We start from the raw sequence: 21,342 nt of genomic DNA on the forward strand, positions 1-21,342 counted from the left end.
CAATCTATCCTCTCCATAATGACTAATTTAAATGGCTTTGATAATCCGTTAGTACTATGAATTAAATAGCCATTAGACGAGAGTTCACAGGGAATGACGTGAATGGAGGATGTGGCCTGAGTCTCCTCTCCGTCTCGCCTCTCACTCTGCAGGGAAGTATATTTCTTTTATTTAAAGCATTCGTAAAAAACAAAAGGAGCTCTGCCAAAAAGCTCAAATAATGTTTTATCATTCAAAGCTGGACTCATCCTGAAGTTTGTTTTTTTAGTTTGGTCTTTGAAGAATCGGTGGTATTGAGCAGCGAGTTAAAAACACCACAATCATTGTGTAGACTTTCGGAGTTTTGTTCACTTCACGATTAAATATTTTTCTGTTTTTTTAACAAGACTACTTTGGTCTGCAATGTTTACATCTTTAGGTATTCCTCAAGTGGGATTTCCATTATTTTTTAGCTTCCTCTTTCCCTCAAAACTGGACAACCTGTGAAAATGTAAGAATAGTCTCCTGTCATTCCACGCTTCCTCCAACATGCTCTAAGGCCCTTATTAAATGTTCTTAAAAATTGCAGATAAGTCTATAGTCCCACTTTTCATTAACATGTAAGTGTCTTTGGCTATATCAGCTAACACATCTGTATATAAATGGAAATTTCATTGTTCAATCATTTTTAAGTAGGTGTTCTTATTTTATTTGCTTTGTTGCAAAGAGTTTGATGAAACAATCATTACCACAATTATCTGAAATTATGATGCTATCACTTAATCTCATCCAGCGTCTATACCTACAAAAAGCACTGCTCTTAAACCTAACTAAGTAGGTTTGTTGTCTAAAGCTACCTGAGTTGTTTCCTGGGAACACAAAAGTTTATTTTGAAAATACGGTATGCATGTAACGAGCAGAAATTGACACGTTGCTTGCTTTCATAGGGAAACAAAAAATGAGTAACCCAAAAAATGAGGAGTAACTTTTTGTAAGATACCATACGAACCGTTGTATGCGGACACGTTGACCACCAGCAGAACCAAGCTAGCCGTTTCCCTCTGTTTCCAGTCTTTGTGCTAAGCTAAGCTAACCGACTTATCTTCTCATCTCACGCCAAATAAGAGTATAAGCACTTTCAAAAATGTTTGGAAAGTCCCCCCCTCCCTCCCTCCCCTCCTCCTGTGCTTAAAGCTGCCAGAGCGTTTCCCCCCCTATAGCTGAATGCTAAGAGATCATTGTTTAGAGCTCACACAGTGCTGTGGAGATAGGTCTGGTTATACATGTACTCCACTCAGAATATTTCTTTTCGCTCCTGAGTTTGACGTGTGGGTGGTATCTTTTGACCAGCGTTGCCCTACAAGAAAACACGCAGTAATCTGTTCCAGTTTACTGGTAGTGTGCAGTTCATCACATCCCTGCCAGGAGAGAGGACAATGCCGTTATTATTGAACAAGGCCCTCCGGCGCCGAACATTTGTATCGTTGGCGGTAATTAATGCACTTCCCTTCAGGGTAAACAGTTTGATAAAGAAACAGATAGCAGCTAAAGAGTTGGAAACTCCTGACACAGTCTTCCTGTAAAGCTCAAATGAGAAAAACTGATGGAGGAGGCTCGCGATTTTATATGAGCTGTATTCCCTGAATCCACATCTCACGTAAACATTTCATGTATCTGTCACTTTTGGAGTGGTAGGCCTATCGCGCAGTCAGAGCAAATTGAACATTCATCCTGAGGGAATATAAATATCACATCAAAGGATCCCATCTCTTTTATTAAGAAAATGTACAATGCCAACTGACAAAGGCATCAATTCTCCCCTGATAGACTTGGCTCATGGATTTATGATTTTAAAATGAGCTGAAGCCGCATGCTGAGTTTTGACATGAGGAAGAAAATAAGAGTCAACCTGTTCTGCTCTGCTTTTGCTGTTTGCTTTCTTTCCCCTTGTTGCTTTACCTATTCATCAACTCCTCCATCTCATACGATATGTGGCACTTATTCTCTGATGCTGCAACAAACGCATCTTGACATAGGACTTTGATATGACAATATTCCACAGCCCATTGGCTGAGCTCAGAATCACCACTGACGGTGATCCGAGGTTAAATGTTGGGTCAGACTCTCCACCGTCACCTTGTCTGGTCCTTCAGCAGAATTAATTACACCATTGTGCCTCCATTTCTCCCGACAGACCGTTCCTGTCCATCACCCGGATTATTCTCGTACACCGATCACATCACAATAACTACGCCATAATTACTATCTTAAATTAATTTCAACAATCTTAAAATGATTATTCAATATACATATATGTTTAAAATGTTTTATTTATTGGTCATAAAGAACAGTGTACAGGAAGTTCTGTATGGCAAGAGGGAATCGATAAAGAAATACGGTGTTTATATTGCTTTCTCCTCTAAGATCACCAGTGACCTTATAGGCATCCTCTGATATTGAAGAACTGCAACTTGTTGCCGGTCGAACAGATATGTCCGACATAAAATGTCAACCTGTCTTTATAAGCATGGCATCACCTTTTCTCCAGCCTGAGGTGTTTATTGATCTATCCATAGAAACAGGACCAAAATAAACATCCATTCAGTGCAGTAGGTTTTGTTTGTTTTGGACACAGATTTTTGGGGTATTATCTGTCTTATGAGTTAATCACTGGGAGCATGGCTGCAGCTCCTGTGCATGTAACAGGTTAGCAAACACTGCCGTCACGGGAGGAGCATCTGATTCGTCTTTTGTCATCTCAAATGAAATTCTGCATGCGAGTTCTGGCACTTTGAACATGTTTGAACAATTTTCAATTTTTGTCATGGAGTTGTGTTTACATCCATATCTGATGACATCTGGAGTGTGACGAGAATAAGATCCTTTGTTTGTATGCTCAGGTTTCTGTTCGGAGTACATTGGACAGGTGTTTCCAAGGAGCTCCTTATTGGCCACACTGTGCACATACGCACTCGTAGGTCCCTGATGGCTGTCTCTAGGCCTGGTGAATCTCACTTGGAGCAGACAGTAATGAGAAAAGGGATAACTGTGTTCCATCAACAGCTGAGTCCTGCAGATACTGTCAGCATTAAATGCACACATATAGCCACAGGCCATTCAGTTGCTAAGGAAGTGTTGGTATCCAAGCAGGAGTTGGCAGGGAAACATCCCCAAAGTTGATTCAAGAGATTGGACGCCGCTGGAGTTGATTTTCGAGCTGCATCCGTATTTCATTTATGTATAGTAGCTCTCTGTAGGGAAAGAGGAAAATGACCTGGGCATCTGTAAAAAAGGCTGCAGCGTAAAGTGTAGCAGGTCCAAAATAAACTCTGGCAATGTCATTATCGGCTCGTGGACATGAAGAAAAAAGAATGTTAGTGGTGGAATAGGGCATACTAGACAGAGCTGTGGTTCTGAAAGTCCCCCCAGCTCAAAGTGTATTAACAGGTTTCCATATTAATTTTGGTCAGCGGGTCTCCAGCCGGCCAGAGGTGGAAAAAACAGTGACCACCATGACAGCGCTGTTTCCACACCTGGTTACTGATCTCCAGTTAAAAGCTGTCAAAACCATCCAGGCCTCTGCAGATGTGCGGCAGGAGTACACTGTAAAACATCAGACAGGAATAGGCTACTTAAAACCAAAAACTCCTCTTACTTGAGGTATTGTGACATAAAATGATGCCTTAAATGAATGTACAGCTGAACAACTGAGAGCTCATTTCACTCATCGAATTAAGTGTCTAATGAGACGTGATATGCATATTAGCAGACTTCCCCGTATGGATTTTCTGAGACAAATAAAAGTGATGTTTTACAATGCTGTAGATCAGATTTGTTCACTCAGGAAAAAGGTGAGCCTCAAATGCAATCGCTGATTGTTCCCCGGCCTATATAGTTGTTCTTAAAACAGTGTCGGTCCTGAGGTTATAGTTAGGTCTCTTTCGTTTTGAGTAGATTGTTTTATTTATATTTTGTGTTGTGTTTTATCTTGTTGATAAAAAAAAACGTGATTGGGACTTGCTGTGTGTCTTTTAATACATGTTGAATTATGTCATGGTTATTTCCTTTGATGAAACACATGGTAACTTTGCCGCTGGTACTTCAGTTCCTAAACCCATGTGGTTCTAGGTAACAACCTGTGGGAGAAACCTCACATGTTGTCTTTATTCTATAGCACTGGTACATTGGCTCCAACAGGAACAGCCAAAGGCAGTAAGTTCACAGCAGGTTGCACCGCCAGCTGCCTCTGATAGCTGCTGCTATCCACATTGTATCATCCCATAACAGAGCTAAATAGAGTGGGTTGTAGCCTAAAATAGAGGAAATGGCTAGCAATATGTCATGATTAATATAGCAAGTTTTGCTCACGAATATCATGAACATCTCACTCTTCTTTTCAGCCTGCTTCAGCTCGGTGACCTCAGAGGCCGAGCAACATCTGTGCATGTTCACGCGGCAGCAACAACTTCACACTCACCGTGATCAAAACCTTTTTGCCTCTGCCACCTTCCCCTCATTAAAATGACTCTAGACAGCGCTGTGAAAGCCCCTTTACCGCCTTCTGCTATTGTGTTTACACTGTCAACAATGGAGGCGGCAGTTGAAACCACTCGCTGTCTGAAAGCACCAGAGGTTGCAACAGAGCAGTTAAGCTTTTAGCCAGGAGGCTACTTTGTAGAACTGCCGAGTTATCAACGGTGCTTTCATCCACCAGTGAGGGAGCTCCAGTGCTAAAAGCTACTGATTCGTTCAGTACTGATTCACTAAAGCCAGTTGAGTTTGAAGATGTATTGTTAAAGACTCTGAACGCCTCTGTTCAGTTAAACAGCACGCTATATTTTACAGTGCACCAGGCCACAACGCCTCAATCCACAAATCATAATTCATTTTAAAAAATATTTTAAATCCCACATTTCCACCTTCCAAGCCTCCCAGACCAGAAAATGTTTCTCGGGTGGCCCAACAACCACAGACCTCCATACTTGTGCTGCACACACAACCACAGTCCTCTGACAGAAGAAGTGGCTAAGACCTGTTTGAATTGAAACAAACAGTGATGTCTCGTCAAAACACACACTGAATGGAAAGTACACCTTCAGCAACTGAGTGCATATGAGAAATAAATCGACAGAAGTTAAAAATGCATGTTTTCTCTGAGTTAAACGAAATCCCAGAATGAAAGACAGGAGGAGAGAAATTGTGTGTGACAGACAAATGGATCTTTCCCTCTCGGTGAATCAGATTTCTGGAGGAGGAGGGGAAGCAGTGGTGGCTCTCCTGGCCTACTTTCCTCCATTCACCAGTCAGTACAACCTCCTGGGAACACTGGAGGTACAATATATGGAGGGAGTTTAGCACGCTTGGCTTGCCACCGCAAGACGGCAAAGAAATGGCTGCACTCAGGGCGTTGGGAGGGATGAGGGGAGTCAGTCTGCACACTTACTGTACATAAAGAGGGAACAAGGGCAAAAACTGGTCCAGTCATTCCTTGTTTCCATCTTTACACTTTCCATTTCCTGTTGCTCCACTGCCCTGGTGCCTCCTGTGTGTGTGTTTTCAGACACAGCAGATGTTTCTGTCGTGTGCATTCCTGAAAGAAGAGGTGTATAAAATAACAGATTGACATACATCTTTTCCCTCTACTTTCCCTCCCACTCTTCCTCCCTCACTATCTCTTGTATCCTCAGGCTCATGTCACTGACTGAGCTACAGCAGGTAGACATCCGTAATTATTAAGGTGGTGGAAAGCCTCACACTAAAGTGCCTGCAGGTGTTTCTTCATGCACACAGCAACAGAGAAAAAGTCAAAATGTAAACCAGTACGGAGCGGTCTCGACACTGAAAGCGTTAAATTAAATTATTCTAGATTAAGCATGTTAATACTCAGATCTTCTATTTTACGCCTCTTCCTACGGATTTGTCCAATTATCCATCTAAACAGTCGGGGGTTGTTGCTAGGTTACAGCCAGGTAACACGCACCATTACCAAAGGAGTTTGTTAAGATGAAGATGCTTCCAAATAGAGAAGATTCGGTACCCTCAAGCCCGAGAGTGCCATTTCTATTGTCACCTTCCTCTGCCCCCTACTCCGCCAGCCTGGCAGTGTGACAGATGCAGACTGGCTCACTAAGCCAGATGGAGATGCATGAATTCGCAGAAGATTTCAATGTGAAAGCACGCTGATTTTAAATGGTGTCTCAGACAAATTCTTGGGGGGGGGGGGGCGGGAATGTTTGCCACTTGCCTCACAAGGACGAGTTCCGCTTACATATCTACATTAAGGAGAACTATTTTTGAAAAGGTTTGCCGCAAGACGAATGCATTTTGAAGTTACATTCTGGAACACAGAATTATGTCTCCGGCTGGCAAACGGAAAATTAAAGATGGCAAAGCCTATTCAGCGGTAGCGTAACCAAATGTGTGTGTGTGTGTGTGTGTGTGGTTCCCCTACAGGGAATCCAGAAGATGAGTCTTGCCGTCAACACAACGTCTCACGGTTTGATCGCGGTCCCGGAGTGGAGGGGGGCAAGAAGCCACCAGACATGATGGCATGTTTCCCTGGGCGCTGGCTGATGCCCCCTGACAGATTGAGACTGCAATGGTGTGTTCGACATCTTACATCTGTGTTTGTGTACGTCAGTGTGTGTGTGTGTGTGGGGGGGTTTTGTTACATTTATCAGAATAATGGCAGGCAAATCGCACAGTTGGGGACAAAACCTCCATGGCTTGTTTATTCAAGCAAATGAAAAAGAAATTCCAAAATAAATGTATCATGAATAGCAATCATCAGTGTTTTGTGACTGATGGTGTCGGCTTTATTTTGAAGTTGTGAACTAACTTTTGAATTGCTTTGAGGAATGTGAACACTTGATGTTGAATCCCTGAGTCGGTATCTAATGGCCACAATAAGTTTACATCGACACAAACACAAGTTATCATTTTACGAGGGGTTACGTGGTGGAACTATTTCTTGCCGATTATTAGGGATTAAAAACAGTGCCTTCAAGGCTCGTCTTCAACGTGAGGTTACCAGGCAACAAATGTAGACAAGTCCCTGCATCTAGCCAATTCTTTTTATGCTAAACTAAGCTTGTCACCTCCTGGCTCAACAGTGTCATATTTGAATTGTCAACTATTTTGATAATCAGTTATTAATTTAAGTAAGTATAAGGTTTGATCTGTGTGAAAATGTGCTGCTTTTCCCTGTTTTTTATGGTTTTATGGTTTTATGGTAACATTTCATGGTTTTGGAATGCTGGTCGGACAAAAGAAGGACTCAGGGAAATTGTGACGGGTATGTTTCACTATTTCCTAACATTTTACAGACTAATCAAGAAAATAATCTGGACATTAACTGATAATAATTGTTTGTTGTGTAGAGAGTCAGTGTCAATAGAAGAGACGCTGCACAGAGTTTTTGTGCCATTTTAAACATGCACAACATGAACCACATTCCAACAGGGGGAAGAGACTATTTTATTGTCGTGCAACAACCACAGATCGGTGAAATACCATCCTGCATTTATAGGAATTCTAAATTTACATAATAAAAAAACAAACATTTGAAGACAAAACAATCCAGCACAAAATACAATATTAAATTACTCCCGTTGCCAGGGAAATTCCTTAAGACTACATCCCGTGTGCATCTGTGTGTGTGTGTGCGTGCAACAATGAGGCCTACTGTGTGAGAGCTTGTGAAGCATGTCCACAGCCTGTTTAATGAGATAGCATGTGGTATGATGCTATGTGTGTGAAATTGAAACGTGGGCTGTGTAAATTGAATTGAATGGGTTTGTGTGCGATAAGAATGTGCATGTGCGGGTCGGCCTGTAAGCTAGCATAGTCCGCCTATCAGTGTGTGTGTGTGTGTGTGTGTGTGTGTGTGTTATGTGATTAACGTGGAAACAAGACTACATTTTATTGCCGGCAGCATAGATGGAGGAGGACCAAGTAGACTGTACACCAAATAATGCTTGAAAAAGAAGTGTTTCAAATTATTTTTGCACATGTAATGAACAAAGAGGTCAATTCAAATTCCCCGTGGTTCAACATCCACATGGTCTCATTGGAAACTTTCTCTAAAACAGTCCCCACTTTTGTAAAATCCTGAGTCAATTTAAAATGTCTTGTTGAATTCCTGCAAAGTAAATGAGACCATCACTGAAAGGTCAAAACCAGAGGCTGTTTACTGATTTGACGGGTGTATAACGTCCCGGGGTGCCTGCAGATCACTACATTTGTTGATCAATCACTGATTAGCTAAGAGACAACAAGTAATCTCTGAACTGAACCATGTCACAGCCTGAAGAGAGGACTTCTCCCCAACACCAGTGATCCATGTGAGCGCTCAAAGGGTGGGGGGAGGAGGCGGTTCAGTCAGTGATTCACCTCAGCCTTTCTTTACTCTCTGAATGAGCCCTCTGAAAATACCCAAGGAGCCAAAAAGAAAATACCTCACAGCTGCTCTCTCGGCAGCCAAGCCATTCCTGTGATACTGTTCTTACCCGGGCGGAGGCCCTACGCCTCCTGAGCTGAGCTCCCGATGAGTCTGTGAATCCAACGTTTCTGTACGAGTCTCTGCTTTGTTTTAAACTTTACTTTAAGCTGCTTGTTGTCTTTCTTGACTTCAGAAATGCTCTTATAATTGCAGACTTCCTAAAGGCCAATGAGAAAGGGATCAGGAGAAAACACAAGGGGACTGGGGGATGGAAGTATCACGTATGGCACTGGGAATGTCAGTGTCGCGACCTTAGAGGAGAAGGCAAAAAGATCAGTTTCTGGGGCGCTTATCTTGCTCTCCATCTGTAGTAGATTTTGTGACACGAGGAGCACAGAGGGATAGAAAACGCTTCAGCCCCCCACTGTCACACCCCCACACCCGAAACAAAAGCACTCCTCTTGTTCTCTGGCTGTGAGAGAAGCACACAGCATGAACAATTAACAAGCAAACAAACAACTATCAGCTGCCGATCTGAGATTTGTCATTCATCTGTTGATGGAATCAAAAACTGTGGAGCTCAAAACACAGCAATATATACATATATAGATATATATATATATATATATATATATGCGCCTTATGATTCTCTCTGGAAGCAGTAAGTTCTAACTTTTTAATTAGGCTACTTTCCCCACAAGTGATGTCTCGTCTGTATAAATAAGATGTTGACTTCCACCACGCCTCTCTGTGTGTGTAAGAGATCATCACGATAAACACAATAACACGGGCGATTACTTTCTCATACACTTCCAAAGAAAAGGCATTTCTCCACTGAGACTAAATACAAACGGTATAGAGATAAGACCCACATGAAAAAAAAGGTTTGAGTTCCGACTGATTCCTATCTGAGTCTAAATTCAAAGAAAAATATTAAAGTCAAAAGTCTGCTCAAAAAGTCTTTGTTCTACAACTGAAGTAAGAATTTTAATTCTAACGCTAAGAAATTCTGACTTCATTCTTTAGGGCTAACTCTGACACAGCAATGATAATTATTTTTACATCACTCCTGCATCCTGCATTAAAGGGAGCATTATGATATATATTGACCACACTGGTTCTACAGAGGGTTTTTTGTGTTTTTACGTTAGCTGAAGGCCACCGTAGTTCTCGGTGGAATAGGATGGGTGAGCGGAGGGAATAGGATGGGTGAGCGGAGGGGTATTCACTCGGTTGCCTTTTGAAACCTCCCCGCTAGATGCCACTAAATCTTTCACATTGCTCCTTTACAGCAATAGTTTTGGGAATACGTATACTAGCCTTCTCACCCAGATATGCCTGAGAGGATTGACAGGCTACCACTATCATATGTGTCTGTTAAATATGAAATATGAAAATGAAATCCTGTTTGTTTAATTCCAAAAAAACACCATAAGGTTGTATAGGCCTACTATTTTTTTGTCCATGCAGATGCAGTAATTTACTGAAGTTTATGTTGGTTGCCTTGAAACCTCCCAGGTGAAGACATGACTTGACAAGAGAGCAGACAGGAAGTTAGGATGCTGCTCCAGGCAGAGAAATAATAAACACATGTAAAGCTGTGTGAAAGAGCAACTTGTTAAGGTGATCATTTTAAATGTTCAGACCTGTTGGTAGACATGTTTGTTGTTGTTGGATAGAGGTAGACTAACTGTTTCCCCCTGTCTTTATGTTGGATTAGCTTCATGTTAAACTACCGGTAGCTGATAACGTTGAGGTGGTGTCATCAAACCTTGCTAACTCATGCATTTCCCCCCAAAATGTTGGACTCCATTAACCTGAAAACCCATTTAATGTGGCTCTATGGTGACGGAAACAAATCAAGGAGAACTTTTTGGACAAATTCAATTCAATTGAGAGGTATTACCGTTGAAAGTGATTTTTTATCTAAAATGTACAACGTTCATTTCTGCTGTACCGAGTGTGTGTTTATTGTTTATAAAATAAGATAAGATCATCCTTTATTAGTCCCGCAGCGACAACATTTACAGGATTACAGCAGCATATCGTGCAAACAAGAGACAGAGTAAAAACAAGATCAGAACAAGTATTATAAATAAGTAAATAAGTAATAAACAGTAAAGAATATGAACTAAGTAAAAAAGTACAAATCCACAATAACTAAAGTATAACTATAACATGGACAAGCCCGCAGTGCCAGTCCAAATAATCCCGGAGTGACAATAAAGTAAAGAGGCGTGTGCGTCGGAGGAGTCTCCGCCCTCCGGAGCAGAGCAGCCTGCTGGATGAGCCGCTCCGCTTTCAGCGACTTCACAAAACTGTTTGCATACCAATCTGCCCTCAACACTGCGCGCTTGTCCAAATTGAGATCGCAGATCTCGGAGCCGTGGATTGTATTAGTTGGACGGTGCTTGGGCACGTTTCACCCCCGTGGACACTCCAGCTGATCGGCTGTTTGTTTTAATACTTAACCTCCAGCAGTCCGAGGCTTTTGTTTTAATACTTAACCTCCAGCAGTCCTAGGCTTTTAAAATCTGCAGTTTTAGTGACATTTTCGCAGGCAAACATCTAGTCACGGACAGAGGTTTCGGCACCGAGCTGCGCATTGAGGTAAGAACTACAAGTCTCCAACTTAAATGGTGAAATGAAAATGATGAGCAGTTGAATCCGTCGCTTGCTTTCGTGACTGCCGCGTTGAACTGGCTCAGTATTTGCAACAGCGTGTCTCATGGGCGATGTTGTTTGATTTCTGCTTACTTTGTTGCTGTAAATTATATTTTTCTCTTCAGACGAGCTGCTGAAACCAAAAGAACATCTTGAAAGATAAATGAAATGAGGGAGAAATCTCACCCTAATCGTTTAAATCGTTTATTAAGCTGTTGGTTAATTTAAACTTGAGTTAACTTCAGGACAGCCTGTGTTTTATTTATTTTTTTCCTTTCTGTGAATGAATAAGATTCATGCTCAAACGCTTAATCAGGTGACTGACTGTGCCCTGAATCAGTGTGTGAAATGGGGTAAATATGCAGTCTGCAGATAATAATGGGTTAGTATGAGAAACCTGACGTCGGTGCGGGGAATCCGGGGTGATGTGTGTCCGTCTCCAAGCTGGCATCCTTCCCACGGGGGCTCCAGCCATAACCGAGGAGGAGGCTGTGTGCAGAGATGCATGGGGTCACCAGATGGATGTCTCTGACGGCGCTACCTTTGCTGTAGGGCAGGAGTTCACTGTCAGTTTGCATTAATCAGAGGCATACATCATCCAAAAACCACATCATCCCTGTCTCATCTCCGCTGGAGCGAAAGTGACAAATTAAAGAACTCTGAAAGAGAAAGGTCAATACTTCTGGGGACACTGCAAACATGCCCTTTTTTTCTTCCTTACAGTAGCACTGTTACTCTTAAGTGAATGCAGGGTGGTGAAAAGTTTGGATACTAACAGCTAAAAAGTTTAAGTTCTACTCACACTGATGAGACTTGAACACTTGTCTATACAGTGACAGCTGGAAATCAGGTTATAATCAGATTTTGCCCAAGGAGATTGGCTCCATGGGACCCATTAACCAGTTTCCAGGTGAGTGTGCTGGGCTGAATTGTCTTACCTCGAGTTAAAGTCACCACCATTCACTCCTGCTCTCTATCGCCCTGAGGCTGGTACAGTGAGTTAGGAGAGAGGAGAGAAGAATCAAATCGCACACAACAGACAAATCAGCTCCTGTCCTGATTAATGAGCTGCGCTACGATACCGCTGCATCACGTCAAGATTTCTCTCTGTCTCTGTCTCGTCTTCTCGATTTGTTCCGCCCTCCTTTTTGTTCCCTCCCAAACCCTCGATGACTTAGGTGAGTTAACAATTTGTCGAGAGAGAAGCACACAAACTGAAAACAGAGGCGTGTTTGTTCGCCATGTTGTGGGTGAACATTTGCCTTGTCAAAAAAAAAGAGAAAAGGAAAGAAACAGCAGTATTGATGCTTTTGGAGCAGCTGCCAACACCGATGACTCAACTCAGCCTGAAGCCTTTTCTCTCCTCTGCTCGATTCACACGACTGTTGGGAAATAGTTTTGTTGGTCAGACACACGAGTGATGTCTACAGGATGAGTACAAATGCAAACAGGGTTTGTAAACCTCCAGTGTAATTTAGACAGGGAATAAAGGCTGGCAGCAACAATGCGGAGAGTAACAATTAGGAGGGAGCATGTATTCAAATCTCCTCCGAGCCAAGCTGGTATTTATTCCGCCTACAGACACAAAGCACCTGGTGTGAGACTTGCCACTGGTGATCAGTGCACTCATTTGAATAGTCCCTCTGATAATGCGTTGCTCTTGATTACACATTTGCAGGCGACGTACAGCAAAAACGAACGAATAGGAGAGGAAGTTTGAGGCGGAGACAGTTTGTGCGTGTGGTGAGTTCACTGCTTCTCGGCCACCCGGTCCTTGGCAGAAAAGGAAACGTGTGAATTTCAGTGTATGGCAGCTCCTGCTGAGAGGCACTGGGTGACTGACTTGATGCCGCCTGGCCTGGCAGAGCACCGCTCATTAAAGGCTTGAAATGAATCAATCTGCGGCTCCACATGGTTGGGTGCCTCTGATTTCTCTCTCTCCTCTCCTTTCCCCTCTCACACGTTCTCGCTTTCTCTCTTTCTCTAATAGCGGCTGATGTGCCTGCTGCCTTTTTGGCCGGTCATTTGCTGGCCCTGATTTCACATCCTTGATTCATCCTGTCTCACCACAACCTCCTTCCATCTCCTCTATCTGTCTCCCTCTATCTCGTCGATTATTATTTCTTCCTCTTGTACCCATCGTTTCTCATCAGCCCCGTCTTCCTTCCCACCTCATCCAGTCTGCGAAGCACGTCTGTGTCCGTATCGATGGGTTCAGAGCAGCGAGGCGGAGGGAAAACGAGGCCGGGTCATCACTCTGCACTCGCTTTCCCCTGTATCAGCCCCACTACGGCAGCAGCGGTCTGTAGAGAGCCCGGAACTAAATGGAGTATCTATTGGCTCAATGAGAAAATTGCTTTTTTCGATTGCTAGAGGACCCTTCATTTAATGTGTGTGATGCAGAGGCCCCGGCGAGTAATGGGTTCAGCATCTGTGTTGTCAGGAGACATGAGAAAATGAAATTTGCTTTTCAGCTGGCAGAAATAATTTACTCTCGGAAAGGTGTATTTGTCATCAGCTGTTTAAAAGCCATGAAGGTGTGTGTTATGATATACAGTCAGTTTTTTGGGGCTGAACCTGTGGTTTGATGTCGTCTGCTGAAGGCAGTTTTAGCTAAAGGTCACTTCATATAAAAAGTACCTGCTTTGATGCTTCCCAAAGCTGGATTTGTATTAGTTTGTGAAGGGGTTATGGTGTACCTACAAAGCATAGCTGGCATGCAACTCCTTAAGAATACAAATAGGGCAACATGCCGGGGCTTCAGGTTTTATGCTTGGCTGGTGTGGACAAGTAGGTTGTTCTGATAAAAGCAAAATTGAATGATTTTCATTAAAAGTGGACTTTGCAAATCACTCAATCATGACGTACTTTTACGTTGTATGAGGTGACTTATACGTCCACTGAGAAGACAAAAGCATCCGATGTTGAGAGATGAGGAGACTGAGCTCTAATGAATACATGAAACAAACATAGATGCCATATATTTGCAAAGCCACAATGAAGCCGTCATTTCTTTTGCCGATTGTCTGGAAAATTTGATTTGTTTGAATTGAAACTTGACTTGTGATTTGTCAACTTGGGCTACTTATTGTTTTGTCTTAGAAGTTTCTTATAACTCCATGACAACGCATTCTATTTAGATCTACTTTTTGCATCCCTGCATGAGTACAAGAGAAAATGCTGTATAATCCAGTGATGTTCATGCATTCCTTTGCTCCCTGCGTGTCTCCATATGGGCCAGGAATTAGTGAATGACCGAAGTGAGTTCACCGTGAGCAGGAAGCCGGGGTGGGGTGGGGTGGGGGGGGGGGTCTCTCTCCGCTGACACTTCCTTTTTATCAGGAGGAAGCAGGCTGGCTGTTTGTGCTCAACCCAAGAATTCCTTGTGCTTATCATGCGTTCACCCTATTTCCCTCAATAATGGCTGTGCTGAGCAGGTAATGAGGTAAAACGTATGTATTTGACAAGCTGGGCTCGGCAGATAGGGGCTCTGCACCGGGCTCACGGCTTGGTAGGCTTAGTTGAGGGTACACTCGGCCCCTTCTCGGGATTCAAATCACATCTATCTCCAAATCCCCCCCCCCCCCCCCCCCCAGCCATCTTTTCCTCGGCATAATGTTTTTCAGGACTAATAAACCGTGTCACTCAGCTGTCCATTAAAGGTAAATCCCTGTGCTTTTGCCGGAGGGTTTCTTCATCACCTTGTGCTCTTTTCATCCCCCCCCCAGATGTAGTGAAAGCTCAGAGAGGAGTTTAGGCTGGCTGGGGAGTCTGGCACTGATAGGTTTTTTTGACACGGGGCTAACTTGTGGTGAGATTACCTGCCTGCCTGGCTTCAGCACAACTCTGATCCAGTGAATGATGCTGACGTTTAAGCACATAGCTGCCTGAAATAACGTTGATCAAAAGTGTTTGCAGAGCACCGCACAGCGTTGTGCCGTATCTGTGGAGGTATTGTTTTTTTTTGTTTGCGGGATGAACAACCAGTTCTTTGCTAAGTTCACACAACAGCGCTATGGGTTGACTCGCATCGTGTTCAGTGTCGGCACAATGGGCCGCAGGAAGCTGGGTGCAAATCAAGTAGCACCAGGGAGGAAGAGCTCATTTTATGGATGTGTGATTGTTTCCCACACTCACTGCCTAACACTGGAGCGTTTCACTGTAGATGATATTTGGTGCCAATTTGAACATTTTGTAGAGAAAGAACTCTTGTGAGACTTCTTGTTTAATTGCTTGGTTGCTGTTAAGGATCGTCAGAGGCATCATTTATCAACATAAATGAAGGATTGTATATTATCTGGGAAGCATTGTGCGGAGGATAAAGAAAATCACTGTTGGGTTTTCAATGGGCTACATGCTGTCAATTGACTCCATGTTTGGTCTGGAGCAGGCTGCAATGTTAATATGTCCAATTCTGTTTCAGTATTCTGTTTCGAACATGCGTGTTGTTGGGTGTGATACTGCACATGTGCAACTCTCGATATAGATGAGAAAGAAGTGAGATGACTCACTCACCAGCTACTTCCTTCATTGCTTTCGGACGATGTTGAAAGTAGCTAACGAGTGAGCCGTCTCGCTTCTTTCGCATCTCTGTTGAGAGTTGCACATGAGCAGCACCGATCAGGCCGGATGTGCGGAGTAAGCTATACATAGTCCAGCAGCAATTCAGTCTGCACCGGAGGCATTTCTGATACTGCTACTGCATCAGCTGTAACTTTGGCAGAAGTATTTGACATCAGTCTTCATTTTTGGGCCACTGTTTCTGCTTCTCTTTGGACATTTTTCTGGGGGAAGGTACTGCGAGCCGAGCTCGGCCCAGACCTGTTTTTTTCAGCCTGTCCCTGTGACTCATTGGGCCGAATGGTTCTCTCGTCTCCTGACTCAGGCATTTTTTCTGATGAAATGGGACTCTCTCCCAGCTTCTGGTCTGTCTCTTTTTCTGTTGCCACAACTGTGTCCCAACTCTCCACTACTCCACCCCTCTCTCTCTCCTTTCTCTACTCCCAGGCTCTCCTCCTCGAGTGCTCCTGCTCTTTCCATCCACGTTTCTGGAATCAGAGAATACAGCTTTACAAGAATGCCCTCATTAGTCATCTTGGGCTTTCTTAATGTGTTATTACGTATTCAGCGCTGAATTTTTAATGCCTCTGCCTAAAAGAGCCCCTGTAAATATCCTGTTTGTTTTTAATCACCGATGATGGGCTATACAGTGTAATGTGATGTGGTATTTGTTACTTGCAAATACAAACACAACTTGCTCTCACCACAAATTGATTTGGTAATCTAGAGCGCACAAATGATCGTAGGGATGGACAGTAGGTTGATAATGATGACCCAGATAATTAGCCTGTTATCATTTTAAACTAATTAAATGCATGTTGTGTGTTGGAGCTGGATGTTAGCTCATTAACTCACTTTCGCTTGATTGGAAGTTGTGATATGAAGAGACGGTGCGGTTACATCAGATTCATGGACTCTTAGTTTGTACATGCGGACGTAGTCTTGTTTGCCGTGAATTATAGAGTACTTTCTGAGAGATTTATTTTGAGCGTGATTTGGGTTTGCGTCCCGGTCTGCTAATAACACTTTGCTGTTCCAGACAGTGATAACCGTACAAACCTCAAATACACAAATGAACATGAAGCTCTCCCACACACGCACATCTCTGCAGCCTGAGTGCTGCTGGCTCAACTGGAAATGGGGTTGTTTCATATTTACTGTTCGTGGATCTCATATCTGCTTGAATCTAGGTTAAATGTTTAGCATTGTACTCGTAAACTTCATTTTGACTTGGAAGTGAAGATTGTGAACTTCAGTACGATGTAACTGGGCTAATGTGATTCTTCTTCTTCCTTCTTGCAATCTGATGATGTGCATTGGTATTGAAATACCATGCTAATATGAGAGTAAGTTTTAAAAGCCCCAGGATTTTTTCCCCCCACTATAGCTGGCTGCTTTTTGCTGCCTTTTGAAGCCCACACACCTTGTCCACAGCGCTGCTCCCTGCGGCTCCGGTAGGATAACAGCAATGTTACTGTCCCTCCCACAGGGCGAGAGTCGCCACAGCTCTATCAGACATATGGACTCTGTGTCGGCCTCCGCAGCATCAGGGGGCCGGGTCAGTGTTTGATTTAAAACAAAATGTAACAAATCCTCAGCAGGGGCCAACTTCTACTTGGGGGAAGGGCGGGCTAATGATGTCTCTCCTGCCAGGATCACAAGCCTCCGAGATAGACGTGTGTGTTTCATTTCAGCTTGTTAAAGAACAGGGACTGGAAATCTTTAGAGCTCATAAACCACTAGCAGTGGAGGTGAGGGCCATCTCTCCGTTTTGCATTTAGAGCCTCTATTATGGTTTGCTTTGCTTGAGTGATCATGTTATCTCACCTGTAGTTACGGCACATAAAGCAGTTTTGTGAAAGGAGTTTGACACAGGTGTCAGCGTTAAGGGTCTTCTGCTAGTGTTTCTTTCTATTTATTGCCCACAAGCAGAGCATTAGACCCCGTGTGGTTAAAAAAAGTGAAGCACAAAGGGGTGCTGGACTGTTACTGACAATGTAGGGTATCCTCCTGTGGACATTAGCAGTTTGTGTGAAGATTGCAGTGATGGTCCTTGAACAACATCCCTGTATGCTTTTTACGGTGATGCATTTACTTGTCTTGTCTACAGCCTCTGCATGTCTGACTGAATGATGGCCTTTGTCTTTTAACAGCAGATGAAATGTACACGCTGTAGACAGTTATTTTTACTCCTCAAAGAGGAAAACAATTAGACAGCAAAGACAGAGCGCCTCACTGCCTCATGATTATTTCATGGTCCTTTATGAAATTTTTAGCCCACCGCCACTTTAAAAGTGCGCTCCTCAAGACGGCATTCACGGGTCACTGCACTGAAACACGGGCTCTGTCCTTTGGGCAAACAGGTCGGTCAATTCCAACTGATGTGTTACGGCCGCAAGCAAACCACGCTGCCATTACTGCAGCGTGTGCTGCATTTCATAAAAGCGCTGTCTCAACTTTAACAAGGAATTCTTAAGAAGATATGGCTTTATAAGAAGAGAAGAGCAGAAATAGATGTGAGGTGGTATTTTCTTCGCTGTAAAATTTCTTTGCTAATAGTTATTAGGTTAAACACATGCAGACCGTGAAGCATAATTCATTTTTCCCCTAATCCTCACTTTGCTGCATCTTTTTTTGATTTGAAGCTTAGAGAAAAAGGAGAATCCACTGCATGGAAAAGCTAGCCACTGTTTAACCATTTGAAGTATGTGAAAGGAGTTTTATATGTTCATGAGACTGTATTCCGGTCCTTATTTTTCTGACGGGTAGAATCAAGGGATCACCTTCACATGTGTTTGTCAGAGATAGCACAGGCACAGCAGGCGTCTCCGGTATGTGAAATTAAATTGGCTGCAGTGTTCATTGATTTAGGCGCTAAAAAAACCCCGATACAGGTGCTTCTGGGGTTTTATTTTCATTTGAACATGAGGTGATCTTGGATGGCTTCCCTCTGATTTGTCACCTGTCCCACGTCAAGACGGACAGGTCGGCACTGAAGTCATCCGACCTCATCTTGACCACCTGGGTGTGTCGCTCTAAACTGTGAAGTGTTTCAGGAAAAAAACAGCACACTCAGGCATTTCTCCAAGAGTTTGCGCCCCGTAGGAACGGGCCCAGATCATCTTTCCCGATAACACTTGGCAGGAGTCGGATCCCATGTGAAATGCCTCAGCACCAATGTTGAAGCCAAAGTGATTTTGAGGGTGTCTCTGAAAACCCGTGGATGTGAAGAGGTTCTTTTGGCTTCAGCTGTCAAGCCATACACTTATAAAGCATCCGTCTTCTTGGCTTTAATTGGACAGATGACAAAATAGGATTCAACAACAGATAAAACAGCTTTTACACTAGTTTCTTTAATACTTCAATGAAATGTAGTCTCGGTCAACAACCAGACATGATCTCATGATCTCCTCTCATTTAAAATGATGCTCAAATGAAACAATGGAGGAGGATAAAGCCAATGTTTTGAGCAATTACCTAAACCACTTTTGCTTATCTCTGCAGGCAGTTTGGAATTGGACAAGAGGCTTTTTTTTTTTTTACGTAATAAGGAACAGATGGCCAACCTTTTCTTACTCACAACGTCTCTGAGAGAGCTTTCCATACATTTGCCACATCTGGGGCAGCCCCCATCCCACATGATAAGCCAGTGTCTTCTCTGAGCTTTCAAAACACCCCCTTCAAATATTCGGCCAGCTCTTGGTGTTTATATATTTATTCTGTTGCTTTTGGCCCAAACCGAGGGTCTGCTGTGTTTCCAAGAAGCTTGAGACTTTGCAGACTGTTGGAGATCTTGCAAAGTTAAAAAACAAAACCTTTTAATATCTCCTACTGTAACCCCATAAACATATTATCCTGACTGTCTTCTGTAAGCGCCTCCTGCTTTGTTCATATCTTCACCATTTGGTGGCTGGTATCAAAGTCTCGTGTGATGAAAACTAATTGGTTGCATTTTTCTTGCGCTCTGTAGGCTCATATGCTGTTTGTTTGGACCATATGGCAGAAATTCTGAATAGATGTCAGCTTTTTGCTGACTTCTTTTAACAATCTGCAACATTCAACTGTGGCAATTTGATGAACGCTGCTTTAGTTCCAGCTTCAGGTGATTAGTACCACAGTCACACGGTGGCTTGGCTTCAGCTCACACGACTTCTGTATACGTGCGTCTCCTTGACAAGTGGAAGGAAGATGGCATTTTAAACTCACTTGCAAATGTTTAAATAAGCAGAAGAGCAGTAATGTGCTTCACCATTACGACCCCAGCTGTGGTCACTCCTGTGGTCCTGTTACAGCAGTGGAGAGCACTAAATGGACTGTTTATTTATAACTCTTAGGCCGCGGTGGGCTGATGGAGATATGCTACCCCCGCTAACGCTGCAGTGCACACTGCAGTGCACGCTTGGGTTACTCACAGTTTCATCACTACACCCAATTAATACTCGAGACAACATCAGCAGCATCTGCTCGAGCAAGGTTGTCATCAGTTCCCCAGAGTTGAGAAAATTGAAAGTACGCTCAGCAGTGGTGTTATTAATATTCTGAACTTGTCACCTGCCTGTGCTCCATGAGCAGGTTCACCGAGAAGCTTCTGTATTACAATCATGGCTGTTTTCATAGTTTTTGTGTGTTTTCAGTTGTAAACCCATCATTTTAGATTTAGGTTTGACCTCACCGTGTTGCCAGTGTTACTCTGACCGCATTCATCCCCACACAATTGTCCCAGATCCATCATGTTTTGTGGTGTAAACCTATTGACTTGTGTTTCTTCAGGGACCAAATCTTGGCTCGCCTCCCAGCAGCTCAGTTTCCATCCTCTCCCCATCTTTCCTTTGTCTCCCATAAATCAATGTGATGTAATTGCATAAACTCCCTTTCCCACAGCTCAGGCCTGGAGGCAGAGTATTCTCAGAGAGAAAGTGTTTCAGTGGGGCCAGTTGACCTTAACCCACTGACTCCCACAACTGCAACTGTCCCTGGCTTTTGAAAGTTTTAGTTTAGCCTTAAATAGAACAGTTTGCAGAGTTTATTTCATTGGTAATGTTTAATGAATTTGTTTTCCAAGCAGCGGGGCCGTAGACGTTAACTTTCTCACAGCTGGTACTGACTGTTTACATCTGGCTAATACACTCTAAGCTCAGCAGATTAAATCTCATTTCTCTGAGTGCTTTTTGTGTTGAGCCAAGCATGATTTCTCCTGATGTCTCCCCGCTTGTGGCTCCTTCAGCCTATCGAAGGAATGTTTCAGAAAGCACTCCTGCATTTTCACAAGATTGTACCATGGAAAATGTCCAACCCATTTTTTTCCACACTTCAGTCCCTCCTGGTTTCCTCTTGGGACTCACTCACAAGCAGGATATCTCCTCAAAGGATATCTTTCAGCTCCTTGTCCCATGGAGTAGAGCTTAGAGTGACCCCAAGTAGACAGGAGTGTACCTTAAGGTTGTTGGAGTGGGCAGAAGTCTTACTCACACAGAGTTCTTCTTTATCCTGGTTTCACCATCTGCTGCTTCAGTGATCCTCCTGCCACAGGAGTGATAAAACCATTTTTTCGCCCATCGTGCACAAACACATTTCGGGGTATTTGTCCATTAGTGACAGTATATTTCACAATGTGAGAAACAAAAAAACACAAGTCATTTTCACTGCTTATGTGCCATCACCGCAACCACATACAGGCTGACACAGATGAAGGATATGGA

The 21,342-nt window shown here is 43.3% G+C and overlaps 1 protein-coding gene across 1 annotated transcript in view; it reads left to right on the forward strand.

The window, feature by feature from the left end:
* Window positions 1-10,761: 10,761 nt before the first annotated feature.
* Window positions 10,762-21,342, forward strand: part of tspan18b (tetraspanin 18b) — a 29,949-nt gene continuing 19,368 nt past the window's right edge. The window contains exon 1 of the mRNA XM_079269828.1: window positions 10,762-11,029. The gene's annotated coding sequence lies outside the window, so the exon portion shown is untranslated. The remainder of the gene's footprint in view (window positions 11,030-21,342) is intronic.

Source organism: Melanostigma gelatinosum (assembly GCF_949748355.1).
Source record: "Melanostigma gelatinosum genome assembly, chromosome: 1".
In the NCBI taxonomy this organism is placed as follows: domain Eukaryota; kingdom Metazoa; phylum Chordata; class Actinopteri; order Perciformes; family Zoarcidae; genus Melanostigma; species Melanostigma gelatinosum.